Here is a 25,520-nt window from a genome sequence, read left to right as displayed (position 1 = left end):
TTCATGTGAGATGATGCTGCTATCCAGTCTCTCCTCTACCCATGGGTACAGACTCAAGCCTATCTGCTCATGGGTGGCTGCTGAGTTTTTTAGTCCCATGATGTTTGTAAGTTATGGGAAGCATGTCACCCCTCCTGATTCAGTAAAGGCCATGTGCAGCCAGACATGGAGTTTCCATAGACACACGTGCACTCCATTTATGTTGTGAGTTGCACGTTTTATGTAGAATGTGGAGGAAAGCAGTGATTACCAAACAGGTATTTGGTGTCAGCTGAATGAGAGCTACATATTACACCTGTGTGCCTTCCATCTCACTTTTTATCTCCTTCATCTTACCTTTGTTTATCAGACCAGTGCCCAATTAAAGTCACAGAATCACAGAATATGCTGAGTTGGAAGGGATCCATGAGGATGATCAAGTCCAACCCTTGCACAGAACCATCCCCAAGAGTCACACCGTGTGCCTGAGAGTATTGTCCAAACACTTCTTGAACTCTGTCAGGCTTGGTGCTGTGACCACTTCTCTGGGGAGGCCATTCAGTGCTCAACCACCCTCTGGGGGAAGAACCTCTTCCTAATATCCGACCTAAACCTCCCCTGACACAACATCTGTCCATTCCCTCAGGTTCTGTCACTGGTCACCATAGAGATCAGTGTCTGCCCCTCCTCTTCCCTCACAAGGAAGTTGTAACTGCAATGAATTCTCTCCTCAGCCTCCTCTTCTCCAGCTGAACACACCAAGTGCCCTCAGCCACTCCTCACACGGCTTCAAATCAAGGCCCTTCACCATCTTCACTGCCCTCCTTTGAACACTCTCTAATGGCTTAATATCCTTCTTGTATTGCAGTGCCCCAAACTGCACACAATATTCAAGGTGAGGCTGCCTCAGGTCAAAGCAGAGCAGGAAAATCCCCTCCCTGGAGTGGCTGGTGATGCTTTGCCTGATGCCCCCCAGGACAGGGTTGGCCCTCCTGGCTGCCAGGGCACTGCTGACTCAGACTCAACTTGCCATCAGCCAGGTCCCTTTCAGTGGCACTGCTCTCCAGCCTTTCATTTCCCAGTTTGTACAAACATCTGGGGTTGCCCCATCCCGGGTGCAGAATCTAGCACTTTCCCTCGTTGAACTTTGTCTTCCAGGAAATTTTTATCAAGCTAAGGTTTTCTTCTGTAAACTGTGCTGCTCCTCTTGGGGGATTTTTTATATTTTCAGGCTGCATTGAAAGCATTTTGGAGTTTGCCAACCCTGTGCAATGAAGAGGCATCAACATTATCTCAGGTCCAGAATGTCAGGGAGGTACGTTAGTACAGCCTTTATTTGAGGATAACTAGTCTAGCCAAAGAGTAGGATGGATTAACCAAAATGGATTAACCCAAACTAAGGTGTCCCCTGTGCTACTGTTTTCTCAGGTTTCTCCGTGTGCTGCTGCATCACGCTGCATAAGCTCGCCATTGTATGAGTCTGGTGGGGACTGGGTCAGGCCAGCACTGCCAGTCTGAATAATTTTATTGCAACCTGTGCAGTCTGGGGGTGTTTTCAAGGCTTCCTCAGGAAGAACTGGATGGAAGGTGGCCTTACAAATCTGCCCTTATTCAAAATCGGTCACCTTCTGTAGCTGACTGTGAGACAGAGCCAAGTCAAATGGCTATTCTTCTCCACTCGTATCCTGAAGTGAAGCATCCATTTTTAACTGTGTTGAAGAGATGCCCAAAAGCATGAAGGCAGTTACTTCAAGCTTGAGGAGGGTGAGGTGCTGTGGGTAGCCTAGCATGGAGAAGTGAGAGGGTGCAAGTAGTAGTGGAGGGGAGAGGCATGGCAGAAAGAGAAGAATTGAGCTTGGAAGAAGGGCTGAGTGCATCAGAGCTGGTTATTGGGTCCCTGCCCAGAATGGAAGGACAGAGATGTGGCATTGTCATCCTTATTAGCTAACTGAGAGGGGACTTGGTGAGAACCTATAAGCTATAAGAGCTGTTATAGTGACATGAGGAACTCCTTCAGTGACCAGATTTTTAAGAAAGTGGTAGAACTCTGTGGGAAAGAAGCCACAGGTAAACAGCAGCAAGGCATGCCTTACTTGGGAGCTGGGCTCCTCTCTGTGATGGGGGTTCAGGCAAGGCAGGAAGACTTATGGCTGCAGGAGGGATACGGGCTCTCACAGCAATGGGAGGAAAAAGGTAAAGAGGAACAAAATGTCTTTCATTCTGTTTGGGAAATCATAATTAAAAGATTTGAAGCAATCATTTAGAGTTTCAGGTAAATAGAAATTATGTGCTTTGAAAGTATAGGAATAGAAGATTAAAATTACCCACAGACTGTAATTATAACTCTTGCCCTCTGATCAGATTATCGTGTTTCCAACAGGTATAAGAGTGGCAGCTCTTGAAAAAATATTGTTCTAGTCTTACATGTAGAAAGCTGTGCAGTTCACGGAAGATTTAACAGAATAACAGAAAAATTACTTGATAACCATACACGTGAGGACAGACACTTCTTATGATAGTTATGGCTGTTAATTTTTATTCTTTTCTCTTTGTGCTGAGGTGAAAATGGAGAGGAAACGGGAACTGTAAAAATGAAAGGGTGCCTGTTGCTGTGGCTTGAGAGGGCAAGCGGAAGGGAAGCAAATTCCACAACAAAGCAGCCAGGCTGAGTCACGGCTGCTTGCTTATCACTTATGACCGACTTTGGAACTGAAAGTGTTATACACACTTTGTCAGAGGCATAAGGAGGCATGGCTGTTTTAGAGGCTAGGCTGAGGACTATGAATTGTGTTTTCTCTTCTCTTGCTTTCAATCCCACAGCAATCACGAGGGTTTCTTGGACAACTTTTCTCATGGTGGAGGGAGGTCTGAATAGCTGGCAGGACTGAGGATGACAAAAGATGACCTTGACCTTGCTGAGGAAAGTGTTTCCAGATTCTTGCACTGGTCAGATATTTGTACCCTTCTCCCTTGACTGAGGGTCAGGCTGTGTTTGAACCACAATACTGTCAATGCTCCTGCCTGTCTTCCTCCTGTGTATTGGAGAGGATTGTCAGCTCCCTACCAGCGGCAGTACACAGCTGCTGAAAGGAGCAGAGATGCTAGTTCCTACTACACGGACCTGAGTAAAATGACCTTGCAGGCTACATGAAAAGCAAATGAGGCAGTATTCATCTAGGTATCTGTGCAGTCCAGACTCCTCTCAGTGTCCCAGGTCTTCTCTGATGGACTGCTGCATTAGAAAAATGAGATTTGAACACGGCTTTGCAGGCAGTGCAGAACGTGGGTCATGTGAATTTTCCACCTGAGCGTCTTCCATTATCTATGTTCAGTCAGGGTAAAGGAGAAAGAAAAGCTCTGATATTGCCAGTGTTATGCAGATTGTGTTTTCATAGATTTTACTTTTGAGAGTGGAGTGACTTGCCAATCCTCTGATGTGACATGTGATTTGGAGATAAATTTCCATATGCTGTTTAAACCTTGTTGCTATCACAGTTCACTTGTCATTTATACAAAGTGGAATATCAACCTTAAGCGGAATATCAATGTAGAGTTACTACCTTGTAGATATTGTCATTCTGCAAATCCCTCTTACCCATCCACTTCAACTTTGTTGTCGTGTTAGATGTAATGCCAGAACGTAGCAGCTAACCAGAAGTCTACAAACAGGGATTTATGAAGTTCTCTATATTTCTGATGTCTGATTTCTGATTGTATTTCTGACAGCAAAAGAAACCTGCTTTGGCTGGGCACTCAGTGTCTTTGTGTCTCAGTAGCCACATATTAGTTCTTTTTAACTTTCTCCTTCCACCTTTCCCATCTGTTCTGTGCAAGTACTTATTATGTCCTGACCTACTTGATCTTTGCTTTACACTAACATAGATTTGGATATTGCAGGACCTCTGTTTCTGAAGCTGGTTGTCATTTTTAACGAGCATAATACTGAATTACAAAATAAACCTTTTCTTGAATTAAATTCTTTGTAACTCTGGGTGTGCCCCAGAGAAGGAGAGGCAGTTGTTTGATCTTAAGAATGGAGACAGTCACGCAAAGACTGACAGGAACAACGTGAAAGGCCTGTGAAGTATTTTTTAGGTTCTTGTTTTTTATGACTACAGTGCTGGTCGCATTTCCTGCATTTGTGCCCGTTCAACTCTTGGACTTTGAATTTTCTGCTTTGCTTTTATGACAGCTGATGTGAGACAGGTATGCCTTCTGATCTACTAAACGGAAGGAAAAAAACCCGAGTATTTCAGCATTAATTAAAAAAAATACTTCTGCTATTTTACCTTGGCTTTCCATTCTGGACATACAGAATAGATTTTTAACTAAAGGATAAAATAGAGCTTTACCCTGAAAGATTGTATTTCTGACATGCAATTTTATTGTTGCTCTTGCCTCTGTTTCCTCCATTAGCAAATGTTTAACACCAGTATCGTCTCATTTCTGTCTCATAAATCCTAATCAGAATGACAACTCTCTGGGGAAGAGAGCACTACTCTAGGAGGGGAGGCAACAGAGATGGGAATATGTGCCACTGTTTAAATCTTGGGCTCCTGGGCATCACAGTAGTACCAAAAAAAAATTACAATTTTCAGAGTTTCACCACTAGTGGGGCCACTACATGTCTTCCTGCCCTAAGTCCCTAAATCCCATTAAAAATGGGCTAGGTCTGATTTTCTAGCAGTCGTGGAACAATTAGGAAGCAGTATGAATGTTAGGACCTTTCATTTTGCTAGTCTAAGGTGCCAAAGGCAATTTAAGCTCCTCATGTAAACAGCTCAATTATTTCCTACCATGTATTTATAGTCAGGTAATTACTAGCAGTGAGTTTTATTTATCTAGATTGCCTGAGCAGAAAGGAGATTTGTTCACAGGATACAGTTGTGGGGAGGAGAAACAGCCACCTGAATACCCTCAGGTAGTCTTCTTGAATACAAAAAGTCCTTGGCCCTGAAGAGGCACGTGTGTGCATCAGCTGGGAGAGAATGTCTCACGACACAACTCTGGGGCAGGAATAGGCAGTGGGGCACTTTGAGAGATGGCTGCTCTTAAATATCTACCAAAGGGAGCAGCACTTGTGCTTGCAGGCACACTAACCATGCCAGAGCCATGGATAATCCATTGTCCCAAAGGCTAAGGAACAAATAGGGAAATTGGGTCAAGGGGTGCTCCTGGAATGATGCTTCCTGGGAGGGACCTTTTCAGGCCAAGGTCAGGTGAAGAACTGAAGACACATATTATGTGTTCAGCTTTCCAGTGCTTAACCAGCCTCATGTACGTATGTGGACACAAGATTTCATCTTTATTACCTGCAGACCCCTCACCATACCGCCAGTCTTCCTCAGCTGCATTACATCTCGTCCTGACTGTCTGTTCTGTTTTATGGACAATGACACCATTTCCAACCTTTTCATGCAAGGACATGGTGCCTAAAAGATGATACCATTGCACTCATAAGGACAGGTTGGGCTTTAACATCCTGAGGACGTGGAAACATGTATCTGTTTAGTGAGTCACTCTGGAGAACCATGTCAGTGCAGCGCAAGCTTTTTTCCTCCCAGTGCACCACTACCTGTGGGACATCTCTGTGTTACCATAAGGAAGTGGGAGATGAGAATGTCTACAGAAGGCAAAATGAGGTGAAACAATAGCCAGCAATCCTGAACTGTGGTCACAAAAAAACAGGTGCCCATGTGGATTTTTCTAGTGAAAATATACGTGGGCCAAAGATGCTAGTGATCTTAGAGAGGAATGAAAAGAGAGTGAAAGCAGCTGCAGAAGGTCACTGTGAAGGTCCACAGAAGAAACGGGAGAAATATATGAAAACTTTGGGTCACATGCAGACAGCATAAAAACTCTGCAGCTGACTTTAATGGGATGGATCTCCTTTGTGTTACAGCGATGGTTTTGCTTTGGAGGTCTTGTCATGGAAACTGAAGTAGTTGTGTGAGAGTCATACTGTGAGACTCGTCAACTTCTGTAGGAGACAAAAAGCAAAGGAAGGGCAAAAAAGCTGGTCTTCTCTCTGAAGAAACTTTAGGAAGCTGAAAGGACTGGGAAAGTCATATGTGTGCCTTGGCATCACCCCATGGGTGCCTCCTCCCTCTGCCAAGACACTTACCACCACAGGGCTGCCTACCAGGAATGCAAGTCAGTCTCTTGAGGTGCATTGCCTTCACTTGGCCTGGGAGTCTGGGTTGTGTTTGGAGGCAATGAGCCTATATGTGCAAACTGGGTGGGTCTGTGTGCCACCTTCCTCTGCAGAGTGCAAACCCACCCTTTGCATCCCAAATGTCTCTCAGGGGCCTGATGCTGGGCTGCCTGAGCTCTTGGGAGCTTCTTCCCATGATTTCTGACTCTGACCTTTATCATACAAAGAGTTTGAGACATCATCCTATATGCCGTCTTTTTTTCATAACAGTAAGGATGACAAAAGAAAAATTAAGGCAGATGGAAGCTTCTAGTAAGTCATTACTTTGCAATCATTACCCTTTTTTTTTCTCCCATGCAATGATTGTTTCCATGGAGACCAGAGAAAACCAGTGGCTATGAGCGTGCATTCTGCTGGTTCCTGTTTCCACAGAAACATGTACACTGGATTGCCAGAAATGAAGTTACTATTGTCCAGACAAGCAAAGTGGCATGGTTCAGAAATAACAAGTTTCCTTCCAATTTTGTGCTCAGATGGCCAGTCACAGAGAGTCTGGGAGGGGCAGAGCATCTCACAACATTACTCACAATTGCAGTGTGCTAATCCTGAGCAGTTTGGCTGACTTGTTGTGCTACCAGAGACTACTCTATCAGCCCAGTTGAGTGCCATCCTTGGCAGACTATGAGAGTAGGTATATTTGCCTTGTAGGCATGTACAATATACGTGTGCTCTTGTGAGGGGCATCCAACATACATAACATAAGGATTTCCCAGAGACATATGCTTGTTCTCTTCAGAATCTGGGGACAGCTCCTCCATTGTTCTCACCGCAGAAGCTTTCAGAGGACCAAGAAAATAATCTGCTTAGGTGACTAGTGTTTGCTGCTACAAGAAGCTCTTTCTTTGTACTTGGTATAACTGCTCAGGTTGTATTGCTGGTTGGTGCAAAACCAGCCTGAGTTTAGGAAGCAGACAGTTGGCTGATGTGAACTTCAAGTTGGATAGGGAATACACTGTGGTGTACCACACTGTCAGAAATCGAGTTTATTTAGGTGTCAGGAAAATTAAGGTTTGATTTAATTTCTTATCAATATTTGTACAAACTGCTTTATACGCAGCAGTAGACAAGTTGATCCTTTGTGTGGCTATAAATATGCAGCATTTGGTATGCTTTTGTTTGTAAGAGTTTTGTCACTGAAAATTGTCAATTCTGTCTAGTAGGTGCACATTTTTGATTGCAGTTTTTTGGCTCTTTAAACAAACCTTAAGAGCAGTGACACTGGAGAAGGGCTTGGGAAATGATACCCACTCCAGCTAACATTGCCTTCATTTGGGGCATCACATCAATTTCATTTTGATCCAATTGCATTTCTTTAAGAATAAAAAAAAGGAATTTATTTTGAGATTGGAGACATGGTTTTAATGTACTGGATTGTCATTAATATCCGGATTAAGGGCCATTGTGGGATTTAAAAATATCTCAAAAGCCTGACCCTCACATTCAAAACTCTATTTGCAGTAGTTGTTGGGTCAGGTATTTTTTAATTTGTTCCAGAGAAGGACAGATGAAGCCCAGAAGGAACATGCAGCCCAACCTGCTGCAATGGAGATGATATGCTTTCATCTATCACTGCTGTATATAGGACCATAACCTTGTGGAATAAGCTTCCCTGCCAAGAAAATATTCTTTCTGAATTTGAAGCAGAAAAAAGAATCCACTGCTTTCAGAAATGGCTTGTCCTAATGGTTAATCATCCTTGCTGTAACAAATTGTTCCTTGTTTCTAATTTGTCTGGCATTAACTTCCAGCCAGTGAGTTTATGTATGGGGGTTTTATCCATTTTAAAATCCCTTTAATATTTGTGATTTTCTCTCTCTGAATCTGCCTGTACTCTGTAATCAAGTCACCTTTCTATCTCCTAGATTTTTTATTTTTTTTTTTGTGGATAAGATAAGCAGCTCAGGCTCCTTGAATCAATAAGGCTGTCCTCAAACCTCAATTTCTTTCTTCATGACAGTCTCTTCATTTTTTTTTAACACCTCTTTAAAAGTATAAGGAAATCTATTTTTAACATCCCTTTAAAAGCATAGACAATTGAACAGGTTATGGGAGTCTGATATTCAGTTCTGTTTAGAAAGCTGGAAAGACCTCAGTGCTAAATCCTATTCCCTCATTCATATACACATGGAAACCCATTTACTTGTTTAATGTCATGTTGCACTAGGGACTTACGTGTAATTTTGCCTGTTGTAAGTGCTAAATCTTTTTTGCCTCCCTTCAGCGCACAGTTTTCTGATGTGTCTTAGGGTCTGTAAGCTGGCTAGTGCTACCTGTTTAAATCAGACAATATCTTACAGCTTTTAACCTGCATATCTAAATTTTGCCACCTGAGCCTCAATCATTTGTCCAGTTTTATGAGGAATTGTGGGTGTCTGGATGTGGAACATCAACACAGAGCTGCTTTGGCACGCTCAGTGAGGTACTGGGTGACCAGGTGCTGTCTGTCACACTCTGGCTTCAAAGACTTGATCTTCCTAGAGGTCTGGCAAAAAAATTAAAATGTGCATGATACATGTGCTCTGTACTAAGGAGTTGTACGACTGCAGTGCAGGGAACTGGAAATGCTCTTCACGTTGGTTACCTTTCCTGGAACTATTACTCATTTATTTGCCTTCCCATGTGTTACACTGTGCAGCCTTTCATCTTCTGCAAAGAACATTAATTTCTTTAAAAGATATTCATTTTAAGTGGGTGTATTCTATTTTTGACACATTCATTTCATATCATTAGAATACCACCCTGCAGTGCTGGGGTGTATTTATTTATTTATTTATTAATTTTCAATTTCTCTTAGATCTGCAACCGGCTGTCACTGTGGCATCTTTCCTCCATGTGAGTCAGAAGAGGAGCTGATTTCTCAAGTCATCTGTATCTTCCATGTGTCAGCTGTCAGCTGTACACCAACAGGGGTGGAACAAAGTAATCAGCTGCAAATTGCTTTGGGGCTCTGCTGATGGGAGAGGAACGGGCTTCTCCCACACCCTTAGGACTTTGGGAAGCTGAGTGGAAAAGGTAGCTAAAGACATTGATCTCTCGCTCCTGCAACTCTGAACACAGTCGTAGCTGAGGGCTGAAACTGGATTCAGCTACCAAGCATGCTAGTGTTTGTTTAGCAAGCTGACTGTTGGGAGATGAATGAGTGGTGCCCAGTAGGGCAGGCAACCTCTGACATAGGTGCAGAGGGGAGTCTGGGTGCCCTTGACCCTTGTTGACATGGGATACAGCACACAGCTTTCTGCAGCAGGGAAGTGGGCCACTGAGTTCTTCCTCTGTATCTTAGACATCTTTTCTGACCTAAACGATTCTATGATTCCCACATCACTCTCCCCGTCTGCTGTGCTACTGCAGTTGCAATGGGAGTATGGAGAGGTCCAGTTTTCCAGCAAACTTCTTCAGAAGGAAAATAACCCTTTCCTTCCTTGATCTCTGGAATGAACTGCAAAATACCTGCTGGTTACTGCAGATGGAAGTTTGGAGGTGAGGATCTTGTGAAATAAACAATTCTGTTGTTGCTTTCCCAGATGGCCTTAATGTTATCCTGCTGGTGGGTACCTGAACAAGATACTGGACTAATTTGTATTGGCTCCATTTGCTAGCAGCCATCCTTCTGCTCATAGGAAAACTGATGACACGACAGGCAGAAAAAGTTTAGAGTCAAAAAAAAGGGTAATGATGGGGACTCTTTGGACCAGAATTCAGAATATGAATGGGAGAAGAGAACAGCAGAAGAAATTTATATATGTGTGTAATGTAAAGTGTTTGAGGTATTTACATAGAAGAAACATAGCAAGAGACCAAATGATTCTCTGAGCTTCTTGCAGTAGGGCAAGTAATTAAAAAAAAAAAAAGTTTAAATTATTTACTATGGATCCCTGAGCAATTTTTTGCTAAAGGAGCTACTCAGTGCTCTCTGGTGCTTTTCCTTCCCTGCCAGGGTGCTTTATGGTAGCAAAATATTGCAAGCAGCCAGCTTGGCCTGTGTGGGGTGCATGACTCTGGGGGATTCCCAGGCAGGAGAGGGCAGTCACTGTGTCAGAGCTCATCAAACTCTTGTTTGATAAATCTTTGTTTATTTGGAAGGATCATATCTGGAATAGACAAACACAGGCAACAGGTGCAACAGCAATGCATGACAGCCTTTAATTCACAGGGTGGCAGATTTGTCTCGGAGCAGGAGAGAAACAAAATACAGTGAAGCTGACCGGGGCATGTTTGTCAGCCAGAGCCTCTACTTCAGCCTGTTCCAGACTATGCCTCTTCTGCAGGCTGTGCTGTTGGGTGCAGAGCTGCCTTCAGGGCGTTTTAATTAAGTGTGCATACAGCTCTGCCTTACTGCCAGGAGGTCAGGAAAAATGTCAGTTCCTCAGTGTAGAAGCCTGGAAGACAAGGGGGCTAATGTGTATGTCCCAAACACTGATAGATAGCTGTGGAACCAATCGAGCATTGCTGGTAATAACAGTCAAGGATTGTTGCTGATAAAACACTGTGAGAAAGAAGAGGATGTGGCTGCAGAAGGGGCCATATGGAGGTAAGGCACCACATTCCTGGGACAAACGTCCTAGTTCTGGCTCCTGGAGATAAGCACAACACAGCCCAGGGCAGGTGTAGGAATGATGGGAAGAAGTGGCCATGGACTGTAGGGGGGGGAACAAGACCACACCTGAAGCCCTGCAACCCACTTCCAGGAAAGTCTAGAGAAATGGACTGTGCATGGTAATTGACATGCATAAAAAGTGATAAATTTATCTCCAGGTTGGGGAAATTTATGTATAAAAAGGTACTCCCACCGAGCTTGGATGTGTGGGACTCCCCAGGACACCTTAGCTGGATTTACCCTGGACCAAGGGCTGGTGATCTCTCTTTTCCCATCATTCCTTCTCCCCTCTTTAATTCATCTGTCTCTTTCTCTCTTCCCTTTCATCCTACTCTGTTATCCAAAACCCACTCTTGTGAGTTTATATAGGAGGTCAGAGACTAACTTATACCAATTTCCATATCAAGGGCATAATTCATTAATAGAACTTTGCAAGACTTTGCGGACCCTCTGACTTTTGTAATTTCTTTTGACTGTGAGCATCTATGAATCTCAGGTGCTCCCTTCACCTTGAGGTTGAGATGTCACAACGAGACAAAAAAATAGAGTGAAAAAGCTGGTACAAGCTCCAACTTCTCCTCTGTATCATTTGGCATACAAACCCAAACCAGTCAACAAGTTTTGTTGTCTCACCAGGTTTCATCTTTGTCCTGCCAGCAAGCACATGGCATGGTACATATTTCACAGTGCCTGCTCATGGGCCAAGAATTATGATGGCACAGGAACCCCCTATGATGCTTTCAAATCTCACTGCTCCGAGAGCCATCAGCTGTCAGTGGTTGCTGCCTTTCCCACACCAGTGCAGGATGGTGTTTTTTAGCAACAGCTAAAAAAATTGCCCTCATGGACACCTTAATCTGCAGGATGGTAAACTGAGACTGAGACACAAGTAGTATCATCTTCTGCCAACTCCATGGCCACTTCCAGTGGGCAGCAGTGGTGGGAATGTCTTAGCCTGCTGCAGTCAGAGTCACAGCTCTCACTGTCAGACAGCTGGATCCCTGTTTGGACAATTTGCTTGTGCATGCTTTTTCACTGATATCTGACACATGTCACATACAGCAGTGGGCACCCTGTGTCTGAGCAGGTGCTAATAGAGAAGCCAGGACCCTATTTGTTCTTGACCCCAAAAGAAAGTAGTAAGGTTGGATACAGGAGTGCTATAATTGTGTCAGGATGGAGTGATGGCACTGAGTATGGATGAGAGGCTAGTCTGCACGTAACTGTGTTCTCTATAACTGGAGGGAAGGAGAAGGAAAGTCAGGAGGAAACCTGGTGCGAGCCTAGTCGTTTGGTCTTATGTGTTTATGTGAGGGATGTTCTAGATACATTGCCAAGCAGTCCAGTGTCTCTGGAGTTTGCAGTAAATTCACAACAGTCAACCCATTAGGTTTACAGAAGAGGATTTACAGTTATTGTGAAACTTCCCAGGAGATGCTGTTATATATAGGCTTAAGTTCATCTTAGTGTGGAAGCAGGGTACAGCCCTCAAAGGAACAATTTTATTCTTGAATTTTTGATGTAGCAGCTTCTCTGAAATACATCTGCAGTTTTCCCAGTTTTAGTTTTCTATGTGTTTGGTTTTTTTTTTTTTCTCTTCTCTGTTTAGCACCAATTCAGGGAAATCAGGCCCAATAGTTTTAAGTTGTGATTTGTGAGAAGTGCTCCTACTGTGTGAGAAATATACTAGTATCCTGACAGAAATCAAATTAGTTATATGGTATTACACTAACTCCATATTTTTTACTTCTTTTCCTTTAGAGACTCATGCACTAAAACTTTGAAATGTGCTGCCTCACAGCAGAGAGGCTTCTGTAACAATTCCTAAGTGATATGTAGTTGTAATCACTTCAGCTACTTCATATGTTCACTAGCAAGTCAATAGTTTACTGTTTCCTTACAGATATGCCTGTAGATTATACAGACTGGCTAACAGGAGACAAATTCTGAGGCTAAAAGCTTTTGAGAAAGGATTTTCCTCAAGGCACCAGATATTGACAAATGTTTGCCAAATATGTATCAATAGATGGTTCATAAATATGTTTTTGCTTTTGTAACAGCAGAGGAAATAGAAATCTTTTAGTTTATAGAAAGCCAAGGTCATAGTAAAGAAACAGTAGTACCTTTTACCTCTGCTGAATACCCCTGGGGGGTAGACATATTTCTAGTGGTGATGAAAATGCATTGTGATTACCAGGCTGAGAGGGACACTGTGACACAGGACAGGGGAGAAAAATTGATTTTTGACAGTTCAGGTGCCAAGAAAGTGGGTGGATAGAAAGTGAAAAACATTGCTCTTATGGGAGGAAGTTGAAGGACTAATCAGCTATAACAGCAGAGTAATTTTCACCTTTATGCTGTGTGTTTGCATCAGTATACAAGACAGGGAGAGACTGGTGCCTTTCTACTCTCCCTTTCTGAAAAAGTCTACTTAGCTTTAATGAACCATTTTATGAGTGCATGTCTCACGCCATGATTTACACATCCAGGTTCACCCAAGAGCTTCTGGTCCCCAGAAGGACCTGTGAGAGGCTGTGTCCAAGGCTGCAGCAAGGTTTGAGCCCTGTCTAGTCAACAAAGCAGAGGCAGTGGGCACCACATATGGGTGGCAGGGAACAGTCCTCCCTAACCCAGGGACATCCAGGTTGTTATGATCAGCCTTACAGAGGGAAGGCTCCCTGTGAGGAGGAAGGGTCTGTTAAGCTCACTAGAGGCAGAAGACCAAGGTAACAGCTTACTGACTTAGGCCATCCCTACGGTGCCTGTCCTTTCTAGCTGGGAAAGTGGAACAACAGCAGCACTCTCTTTCATCCCACCTAGGTGCTCTGAAGCATCACATGATCCTCATGTTCTTTTCTGGGAACATCTTACCCAGAATGATGACTTCTTTCTCAGCTGGAGCTTTTAGCTGAAATGGTTCCAGAGGAGATGCTTATGGTACATTTTTGAAGTGGGGACAGAGCCAGAGATGCTGGCTTGGAAAGCCTTTTGGTGGGGGTTAAACTGGATGACTGCTATCTGCCTAATAGGTAACAAATAATGCCTCCTTGCCTAGTGCTGGTTTCATTGTGAACAGCTTCTTGGAAAATACTGTGGTAGCTATATGTAAGTGTGTTGTGGAGGTTTCCATTTTAGGTTTAATTTTGCTCCTTAATAACAGTGTGCAAAAGATTTGCCAAACATAGCACTCTTCAGACTAACTTGCATTTGTTCAACCTGATGTAGAAAATTTAAATGCATCTAAATAATAACCATTTGCCATAGTTCAGGCTGTGACTTTCTGGACCACTTTTCTGTAAGGCACAGATGTGGCAGACAAATTCAACAGATTCTGGGGAAAAGAATCAGTTGTATGTTGGGAACAATTAACAATAAAAATAGAAAAATCCCCCTTAAAATTTTATTCAGAAATCAAATACATACTAAAGTAAGTATCCACCACTTGCCAGAAGAAGGTCTGGGACTGATTATGTTTCAAGCCCAAGAAAATCCATTCATTAAAGATGATACAATTTAAAAAATACGCCTGATTCTCATGCTCATGCACCACTCGGTTTGCAGATATACGTTTTGCAGTACACCACTGAAAATGGTGTTTTCAGAGCCCATCGCAATTACAGGCTGTTAATTGACTGTAGTGCTAAGGGATGAAAGCTAAGAAAGAGTTTAAGCTGTGAAGCAGGCACAGCAGGGAGGATGACAGGATACCTGGTGGGACTGGAGGATGAATCTTTGTACTGCCCATTTCTTCATTGCCCAGGTAAAACGGCCCGAGTTCTAAACAAGTTCACTCTCCTGTCGGTACATTTTAGTGCATTTCTCAGTGCCGTGGTTAATCCCAGACAACAAATAAGTACCACGCAGCTGCTTGTGCACCCCCATTCCTTGTGGTGGAATGGGGAAGAGAGCCGGAAAAAGGTAAACCCGTGGGTTGACACAAGAACAGTTTAATAATTGAAATAAAGTAACTATACAATAACAACAACAATAACAACAATAACAACAACAATAATAATGAAAAAGGATATAACAACAAGCAAAAGAGGAAAAAACTCAATTATAAAAAGGTGATGCACAATACAGGTGCTCACCACCCACTGAGCACTGATGGGTGGCCTCTGGCCAAATTCCCTTCATTTATATACCGAACATGACATTCTATGATTTGGAATATCCCTTTGGTCAGCTAGTGTCATCTGTCCTTGCCATGTTCCCTCTCAGCTTCTAGTGCACCTGCTCACTGGTAGAACACAGGAAACTGAAAAGTCTTTGATTTAGAGTAAGAACTACTTAGCAACAGCTAAACATCAGTGTGTTAGCAATATTATCCTCATAGTAAATCCAAAACACAGCACCGTACCAGCTGCTTGGAAGAAAATTAACTATCCCAGTCGAAACCAGGACACTTGGGAAGCAGAAACGTGGCAATCGAAGCATCAGATCTTGTCTGAAAACTGGCAGTGGCTGTGCAGACTAGGGCCACTCATGGGGTTGGTTTGTGTCTGTCGCAGAATTTGAGTCCTTATGCCTGTACTGTACACAGATCTCAGCTGGAATCTTCTCCCTGGAATTTCCCATCTTCACAGGTACAAACGCAGGAGTTTGTAATTAAACCGCACAGCAGAGTACTACGACTTTTCAGCAGCATCCAGGCAGTTCACTGGTTACAGAAAACTGTTTATGCAAAGGCTATTGATTTTAAGTAGATGAGCAAAGCCAAGCCCCAGAGTGTGGCTCAGCAGCCACAGTCCTAAGAGAAACTCTGTTTCCTGAGATCGATGTCTTAGGCACAGTGCCACAAATCTTTTCTGGTCTGTGCACCAGTTCTGCAAGCGTATCTGACCTTGGAGCCTTAAATTGGGTGGCCTGTGATGGAGCACTGCATGGCTAAGGAATCTCTAATGCCTTTTTTGCACGCACACACACACATTTATTTGTATATATAAATATATATGCATATACACAGATATATGTATGTATGTATATACACATATATATGTATATATATACATACACACACATATATGAACAGGCAAACAAAACTAGCAGAGTAAACAAGCAGCAAGTCCATGCTGCCTGGCAGGACTGAACTGTGACTTTGTCAATCTCTTGTACAGGTCACTGCCCTTGGTACTTGCCAGCACCACTCATCCTACGTTCTTCTGCTGGGGCAGAGGAACCTATACATAGTAGTAGGTTGTTGCCTGGGATTTGATTCTTCCTCAGAGTTTTCATTCCCTCTTCCTGCCTAGCCTCTGGTAAAGTGGCAGAGCTTATCCTTCTGGTGGGCCTGAGCAATTCTACAAAGGGTGGCATTGAATTGCACTCAAGGGAGGTTTTGCACTGTCGGCCATCACTCTGACTAGCTCCCAGGTGAGGCTAACTCCATGCACATGAGAAAAGCAGCATCAGAAGAGATGGTAGGAGTCATTGTTGAAGAAATTTCAGGGGGAAAAAAGAAGTCTTACTTGGCACTATGTGTCATAGCAGCTGGGTCTCCTTTGTCTCCACTCTCCCAATTTCTGGATAACTTACGTATGGATCTTTGTGCAAGGCACAGGGTTCATAAAACAGTAATGTTCCTGCATGAATATTTCAGTAATTCTGTTGGATTACAAACACAATGTTTTTTGTTCTCTACAGTCTCATCACTATGCCTTTTTCTTGCAGTAGTGCAGCTCTATTTTTCTTTGTGATTCTGGGCAATAGCTCTGATTCCTGGATGAAACAGGATCTGACTTTAATTGGTCAGTTCCTAGACTTTTTTTACAAATTCAAGTATTAGTGTCAACTCTAGCACCAGAAAACATTTCTTGCTTTCCAAAGCTGAGACATCATCTCACTTCTACTTTTGGCCTAGGAAGAGCCACTGGATCCTTGTGATTTTTGGTAATGTTTTTCGTTGTGGGGAAGACAGCTCTGGCCTTACCATCTTCTGTGCTGTCCATGCAGAGTAATTTTCAGCAGCATGAAGGCCACTGACATCTCTCTCTCTCTATTGCTGATTTGCATGTCTTGTTCATGGCTGATCTCTAGATCTGCCACTTTTCATACTGCTTCCACTGACAGTTTATTATAGACTTTTCAATACTTTGCCCAGACATTATCGCTTCTGGCATTGCATGGCTTCCAAGACCTGGCAGATGTCTATTGCCTTTTCACAAGCACAAATCCATCTCTAGTAATAACCTCTCTCCCAGCCTCTTGTCAGACACATGGAAAACAATTTTGTCTCTAAGCATATCATTTTCAGTAATCTCAGACTGTTACTGCTCCTCGTTCTGTCTCTGTTTGGCTGTATACTTGTCAATTCCGTTTGTTACAACAGGATGAGGCAAAAATTGGTGCTGCTTAAATACAATGTTCATTTTAGGGTTACAGGGTTTTCTAAGTATTTTTAAAGTGTCCAGCAAAGTAAATTTGTCTTCCATCTTCTGTGCTGATAGTGTGTGTTGATAGACTTCAAAAACTTCCTCACCCACTGTATGGATAAAAAAACCAACCATGCTGCTTAAAAATTTTCTCCCCTTTCACTTAACTTTCAGGCTTTAATTACCTGAATAAGAGGACTGACCCTCTTTCTCCAGTTCTCTCCTGTCATCCAAGAACTGTAGTGGCTGCCTGAATAAGTCTGGGATGCACTGCTTTAGCTTTGGGGTACACGACTGTTTTTGTGCTTTGTGCCCTCTCTCCCCCTGTCTTCTTTTTAAACCAAATGTTGCGATCCCATGGTTCATAATATGAATATTGTCAATATGATAATAACATACTAATTAAACTTGGGTCTGTTAATGCACTAAGCTATTAGTAATACTTCTTCACTTTGTGACTGAAATGTAATATCCCTGTTTTGGCTCTGGTCATAATTCCCTCCTCTCCAAGAATACATAGCCTGTAGGAAGCAGAGGGGGAAGATACCAGGATGCAGGTAGGTGGTGGCTCAGTCTCAGGCTAGTGCTGCCTGAGCAGGTCTGCTGGAGGGCAACAAGCCATTCCACTGCACCATGCTGCAGAGTGACTATTCGTTTTGCAGGATGCAGGGTGGAAAGCAGAGCATAATCACAACCTCACCTGATTTTAGGCTGTGGTGGAAAAAAGTGGCAGCAGCAGAGTATTGCGTCTTCACTGATTCTCGAGGCAATCCTGCCAGTGAGACCTAGTGGGTTGAAACACCAAATCCATAATTTCTGCTCAGTGTGTAAAAAGTAGAAGTAGAAGCTGCAAACTAAAGATGTGCAAGTGCCTTTGTGCAGGCAGGGGAGGAAGGTAAACATCAACTTTAGCAGGTGAGAGGGTGCCAGTGTACAGCTCTTCACTGATAGCGAGCCCCAGACCCTCTCCTGCCTGTCTCTGTATCATCACTGGCCTCATCTGAAGACATAAGAAAAACAAACAAGGACTTTTAACTGCAATGGAGTCATCTTCCATACTGGATCTTACTGTGTTTTAAAGAAATTTAGTTGAATAAACTAATAGTGAACAATGAAGATTGTGAGAAGCAGAGGTGCATGTGCTCATTTGAGAAAATCTCTTGTGTATGGAGTGATATTGCTTTCCCAGTGGGTTTGCCTTCATGCCCAGACATTTGTGAGAGCTTCAGCTGTGGCCAGCAGCAGCATGGGGAGCATGGCACAGTTCTCTTGGTGTGGCTGGACAGGCACTATAGTGGCTGGTGCTGCTCCTCCCTATTCAGGGCCTTCTTCCTTTGCAGCCTCACTGCATGAGACTGGCTCCAACCAGCATGGCAGCCACAGGGTGAAAACCTCAGCAGCAGCACCACTGCAACTCATCTGTGCCTGGAGCACTGTCTGTGCAACAGGAAGGACCAGCTTCAGCAGCCACATCCTTTCCACAGCCAGGTCTTTTTCAGTGTGACACAGTTCCACCCACCCAGGTAGAACACCAGCCCTGTGTGAGTGAGAAAAGTGATGAGGGTCGTATTGAAGCTCTTATAGGAATGGGTAAACAAGGTCTAGGTTTATAAGAGATGTCAGACTGCTTCTCTGTTCTTAACAGGTGTTGGCCTTACATGGGTGGAGCCCCAAATGTTAAGTATTTCTATTAGGTGTATGCAGACAGACCCACCACAGCCTGTGACTGAGCGCTGTGGCAAAACTCGGCAGCCTGGAGGAAGTGCTGTGCTAAGAGGTCATGTTGGTACAGCACTCACGCCCTGGCTGTTTCACTGCTTTGCATGAGCTCTGAATTTATATCAAATCTGTTACTGGTCCTCTCCTCCTCCTTTTTTTGCACCTCCCTGTGTCTTCCTCTGAGATATACCATGTGTACATATAAACTATTACACTCATAACATAGGTGACCTGGAGAAATTAAGGTGGGTGTTTGCAGCACAGGAGAGATGGTGGGAGAATACCTTTCAAGGGGTTTAGGTCTCAAAGAGAGGCTTATGAATCCAATTTCCAATAATGACATATTATTTAATAATTACCTGAGGGATAACTTGAGGGAATGAAAATTAGTGTGAGGTCTATGGCTTGTATGTACAATTCTGCTCTTTTTTTTTTTTCTGTTTTGTAGCTCAGATCCTGTTTTCTAGTTTTTTTTACTATCCTGTATGTATTTTCTTTCAATTTTTTATTGATCTTAAACATTACTAAGCCTTTGCCTTCTTTCTGAGCTGGTGGAGAAAAAAAACACAGAGGGAGTAAATAACTTAACTGGAGCTATCCTTAAACGGAAGTGTTTAAACAAGCACATAAGGTGAAATAATTCCTCTAACAGGATATGACAGGGACATGAGATGACTTGGGACCTGTCTACACGAGGAGCAGTTGATAGCTCTCCCTGTTTGAGTTCAGACCTCTTGGGAAGGCAGAGAGACAGGTAGCCCAGATTTGTGGTGGTGCTAATACAGCCGCAAGGCTTTGGGCTCAGAGCTGGCTTTTATCCAGACATCCCAGGCATCAGTTATCTCTGTCAAGTGCCTTGAAGAGCATTGTTTCTGGTTTTCTCTCTGCACCATGCAACAAACCAGGGCTGACTGAGATCTCAGACAAGCTCTGTCATCCCTTGGGATTGCCTCTGCTGCTCTGTCCCCTTCCCTGCACACCTTTCCTCATGTTGAAGAAGTACCTGGTGGGGGAGGGTAGTGTGAGGATGTATTACATAACCTCCTTCTGCATTCATGTTGCTAGTGGTTACTTTCTGAAGCCTGGTATTACCATACTCCTTCTGAGTCCCCTGACAGCTGTACAGTTGAAGTGGAATGAGGCATTATAGTATTATCAGACTACTCACAGAGTGCATTTGTAATGTACATAGATTAGTAATTAAAAAGATAGCTTCAGCTGTCTGGATGGGTCAGAAGAACCTCATTCTCTGGGGTCCTCCACATAGAAAGAATAGCAATTGTAGCCTTTAAGGTGTCACCATGATTAGACAATGAGAGTCTCTTTGTCAAAGTGCTTTTTCCTGGAAGAACTAACAAAGACTAGCATTTTTTTCAAACTGAGTAAAATTCACATCAGCTCTAGCATCTCTTGAGGTGGTCCTTCAGAACTGATTGTTGTAGATGGAGTAATGCACTTCACTCATAAGAGAGAAGCAACAATATACTTCATTTGTATAAAGTAGTGAGTAAACGACGTTTAATGGTAAATGTGACAAGTGGTTTAACAAGGTTTGATGAAAAGGTACACTTAGTTATTTCACAGGGTACAGCATCAGACAAAACTTTTGGGAAGATCCTGCCATTGAGTCATGAAATTCACAAAGGACTCCCTTGCTTTCTAAACTTCTCGGAGAGGAGCCTAAGTGCAGCTGGATTCAGTTTTAGACCCAGACTTGGTCAACAGTTTATGTCTAAAGGATTATAGGTACACAACAGTTTATATCACTTAACTAAGATTTCAAAGTTTAGCATACCATAAATCACTTACCAAGACTCTGCCAAGGAATCTCTCAACTTCAAAGAATAACCTGGAGAAGCATCTCTTCCTGGTGTGCAACCTGCTGCCATGCAGGGGAGCTCAGGAGGCGCTGGGCTGTCCACTATTTATGGAGTAAGACAAGTATGGAGACAGAAACACTTGAGCAGCAGCAGTGGTTCAGCTGGCAGTAACTATTTTACTGGGACTCTTCCCTTCAGTTCCCTTACTCTTACCTTTCCAATAAATATGTCTTCTGTTTTTGCAGTGTTCAAGTTCAGGGAAAATCCAACCCCATGCTGAAATCTTGTTTTGACTACCTGCGGTTGAATTCCTCCCTGAGTCCTGCCTGTGGGCCACCTACAGACCTCAGCTGAGTGGCATGGCAAATGGTCAAGGCATGATGCAGCTGAACTCACCACAAATATCTGTAGCAGTTTGGCCATGAATTAGTGATCTACTTTTTGTTCTCTGCTTTATGGTGTTGTATCTGGCATTATCTGCTACTCATCAATGGTGTAGGACACTGCTGCTGAACATATTCAAATTGCTCAAATTGCTCTGTTTTCTGTTCAACTCCTATATGTTAAGTAAGCCTGTCACTCAGAAACAAGATATTTTCTTTTTACTCTGTTAACCACAAATTCTGTGTTCTTCCATCACATTATTTTAGGTTTGCTTCTGTTCCTACTCTATTAAAAAGTAATTAAATTACTTTAATTACCTGCACTGCTCTTTTTCTCTAGAGCTTCATTTGCTAGGTTTGCTAGCTCTGGGTGTATATAGGTAACTGCTGGATTTCTAAATGGCAATATATTTTGTGTGGAAGAGCTCTGATTCTCCATGTCTGGGTTGTTCAGGTTCTGTTTGACTCCTTCAGGATGTTTGAGAAGGCTTTAAGCACCACTCGGGGCTTTAAGCCTTGTTCTGTAGATCTACTGAGTGGTCTATGGCACGAGGGAACCTTTTGTGTGCAGAGCACATCCATGACTCTGCATCCTTTGCACAATGCCATGTTTGTGTGTAATGGAAGCAAAGCTGAGGAAGACCTTTCCAGTCCAGTTGATCTCCTGCCTGCTGTAGTTAGTTGGAAGACCAAGGAAATTGCTGGAGGAGTATTCAATGCTGTTCCCAGAGGGCTTAGCAGGTGCCCAGTATGGCTGCTATCCTAGACATACTTACTGAAGTTGAGCTGAGCCTTCCTGCTTACAGTGAAATTTCAGGGTCTCTGAGATGAGTGAAACTCTTACTGGCGCTGCATGGATTTCACTCCCACTGAAGCTGAACTTTTCAATGGATTCAGGCTGTTAAAGTATATTTAAACAGTGTAATTTGAACAAATTTTCTACCAAATCGTTTCATCCAAATTGCCTACTAAGTTACCAAATTATCCACCGATTTAATGTAACTAACTTGTGATGTTTACAGGGCCCAAAGGAACAGAGAAAAAAAATTTACTCTAAGTCTAAGAAAGTCTCAAAGTCTAGTCAAATAACAATTATTAGTCTGTTAAATGATGGTAACACTCATATTTCAAATTATATACAGTTAGTTTTTTCCAGCATATATCTGACTTCACCATTTATGGCGATTTTTTTATACTGAGAGACTGTTACTTGCTCTTTTTGCTACATCTGAAGCTGATGTTATTCAAATCATAAGGTTACATTTATTTACTGACCAACAGTTCACCTTGGTGAGTTTTAGTAGCCCTGGTATGAGTCTTATTTTATTCCTGTGGTGGTATTTTCAAGTCCTCTGATTTCTTCCCGTATTTGTGCACCTCTATGCTACATTTTTATTCTAGGTTGATAGCTGGTTATGCAGAATAACTACTTGCTATTGCTATCTATCTTTCAAAAGCAGAAATAACATTTGGGGTCCTGTCCCTTTGAACCCTATATGGTTCAGGCATCCAGCTACCATTTGTGTTTGAAAATTTTCCCACTAATATACTTCCAGAAGACATCATTAAAAAAACCCAATATGGCAATTCCCTTTGTGACAGAAATCTTCTTCCTTTATTTGCTTATAGCAATGCTGCGTGACGCATCCTGAGTACCTGTGGTTTTTGTGTCCTTTCAAAAAGGCTTCTCATGCTATCTTAAACTAATTTAGTTCTCTTTTATGCATTGAATCATTTGCTTTTTAAAAAATTAAGAGTTCTTTTGTATTTACTGAAAAAACTGCTGAAAATCTCAGTCACTTTATTTTGGTTTCGCCTCTTTTTTTCCTTTCCTTTTCCAAAAACCCTCCTGAAAGAGACTTGTTTGTCCCTCTTGAAAGCAGTTGTGCTATTAGATTACAAAGCTTTGTGCTTAGGATATCATACTTACTAGATGTCCATAATTGCAGAAAAGTGCTTTTTTTTTGTCCCTTCCATTTAAAAATGTTACTTTTCTTCTGTAAGAATTTTATTTTTTTTAGATAGGAAGAAATGTTGCAAATTTTATAGGATTTGATGTTGTGATTCTTAGTTCACCTCTCTTCAGCTGAACTAGAAAAGAGCCGGCAGCATTGCAAGATGGTTTTCTTGAAGATGGAAGTGAAAGAGAACAGTAGATGTTTAGTATCTGAAAAGGCTGAGAGAAAGGACTCATTTAGGACACAACAGCCATTTCTAGGGAAAGAAAACAGTGCAGGATCTGCCCAGAAAATGAAAGAACACAAGTTCTTTCATAGAATATGAATTGCTAAAAGTCTGTGCAGCTGAGCAAACCAATGTTAATGTTCAGAGCTGCAGCAGCTAGAAACAACTGCAGCTTTGTGCAGGACTATTTTAGGACCTTGCTTCCTTAGACAGATAGTGCTGTTTGCCAGAGCATCTCAATCCAAGTTTCTTCCTTAGACATTTGTGTGGATGGTGGAAAATACAGTTTTCCAGCAAGCATATTTTAACCCTTTATTGTGTAAGAAATGCTACCTCTATTACTACAGCTTCCTTATGTTGCAGAACCTCTGGTGAAAGCTTGTGAGGTGTTTTCCTAGCCTGGACATTCCCCTGGGCAAAATGGGTCATCTTCTCAGATGATGTCTTTTCTTTCATGGTAGCTATGGCTACAGTGGCACCTGAGCTCAAACTGACCAGAGGAGCTGCTTGGCAGGTTTTGTTGCCCACGTGTTTTGAAAATTCTCCCATTCATGGAAATTACCTGCTTCAAGCTACATGAGGGTTTTTTCGGGGTTGGACTTTTTGGTTTGGTTTTTTGGACTTTTTTGCCCCCCCCCCCTTTTTTTGTTTTATTTTTATTTTTTTCGCATTTTCTGTAGGGTGAATAAAAATCTGCTTTTACTGTCATTAGTTGCAAAGGAAGATGACAATGGCAAGTAGCTCTGTTTGAGGTCTGCATGCACATTAACATTGCAGTAAATTGTTATGCACATAAGAAAAAAAATTGGCAGGTTTTTTTTTTTTTTTTTAAAGGCAAACTGTTCAAACAAATATAGAGTTAGGCTGGATACTCCTCTCAGCGGCACTTCATAAATAGTTTAGTACTTTTGAAGTTTAAAAATACCGTATCAGGAGCTGTTAAATGTCCTTGATTTCTCTGCTTTTAAGTAAAAGTGCATATGGTTGCACATCAGCCATTCACAAAGCTGTGATTAATGTGACGTCTAAGACATTAAGCATCAAAGGGAAGCACTGTGTTTTAAATCACCCTTTCTTCCAACAGCAGAGTTCACCACTGCCTTGAAGGCTGTGCTGCCCCTTTGGGAAACCAGAATTTCTCTTCTTTCACTTTTCAGTGATTCAGAAATGTCAGTTGTTCATATGATATGCTGCAATGTGAAATGTGGAAAATGGAAATTCAGAAGAGGCTGTGCAAGCCCTGAGTTAGAACTGCAGTGGGAGCTGGGTTGGTGTACAGGTTGGTGTACAGGGTTGCTTTCTGCAGCCCAGGTGTCCTGACTGCTCTGGGTGGGTTCTCCACTAGACAGCTCCAGTTCAGTCTGAAACAGAGAGCCACTTTGCCATGTTTGGAGTGGGAGCTGCTCTGGGAGTTGTGCCAGGGCTGCATGCTCCAGGGAACACTAGTGGGATGGCTCAATGTCTCAGAGATCGTCAGCTGCAGCTCTGCCAGCAGAGCTGGAAGCATCTCTCTGAAAGGGTTTAGAACAGCTGATGGAAATGTTGTAGCTTAGCTATGACAAGATTTCTTCTTTAGAGTGATCCAGCCCTCTGGATCTGGCTTGACTGCCATCTCTGACATGGAGGGAAGATACTTGATTTGCATTTGAACATTGCCATAATTGTTATTTGTGTTTATTGACATAGTGCCTGCTGGCTTAGGGCAGGAAAGTGGGCACAGTGCCAGAGCAGCCAGTATAACCACCTTGAATATCATTCAGCCTGTGCCCTGTTCATCCACAGGGAAAGATGGGCCTAGCAGAGGCACACATGGAGCAGCAAGGCTGCTTGGTGGGCATGCTGCCTTACTCTTGCACTGCCTGCTTGTGCTCCCCTGCAGTAGGGTTCTCTGGCACCCAGGAGAGAGCTGGCAGAAAAGAGGTGTGCAATGTACACAGAGTAGCCCAGCACAGTGAGGTAGCTTTTAGAATGAACAGAGCACTAAAAATTTATTGAAAGATGAATTTGCAACTTTATCTTAAGCTTTGCAACACACTGGTCTTCTGGGGAGATCCTGGTTGTTCCTTATGACACTGACATGGGCCATCTGTTTTGGGAAGATGGAGGAAGGCACTTAGACCACAACCTGAAGTTATGCCTTGGCAGGGCAGTCTTAACTGCTTTTAACTCTCACAAACAACAAAGAAGACAGAGCAGGGTCTAGCATCTGGACTGACCCTTGCTGTTTTTAGGAATAATCTGCACAGAAACAATTTG

Source organism: Chiroxiphia lanceolata, chromosome Z (assembly GCF_009829145.1).
Source record: "Chiroxiphia lanceolata isolate bChiLan1 chromosome Z, bChiLan1.pri, whole genome shotgun sequence".
NCBI classification, from domain to species: Eukaryota; Metazoa; Chordata; class Aves; order Passeriformes; family Pipridae; genus Chiroxiphia; species Chiroxiphia lanceolata.
The sequence above is the reverse complement of the archived record's forward strand: the minus strand, read 5'-3'. Positions refer to the sequence as shown.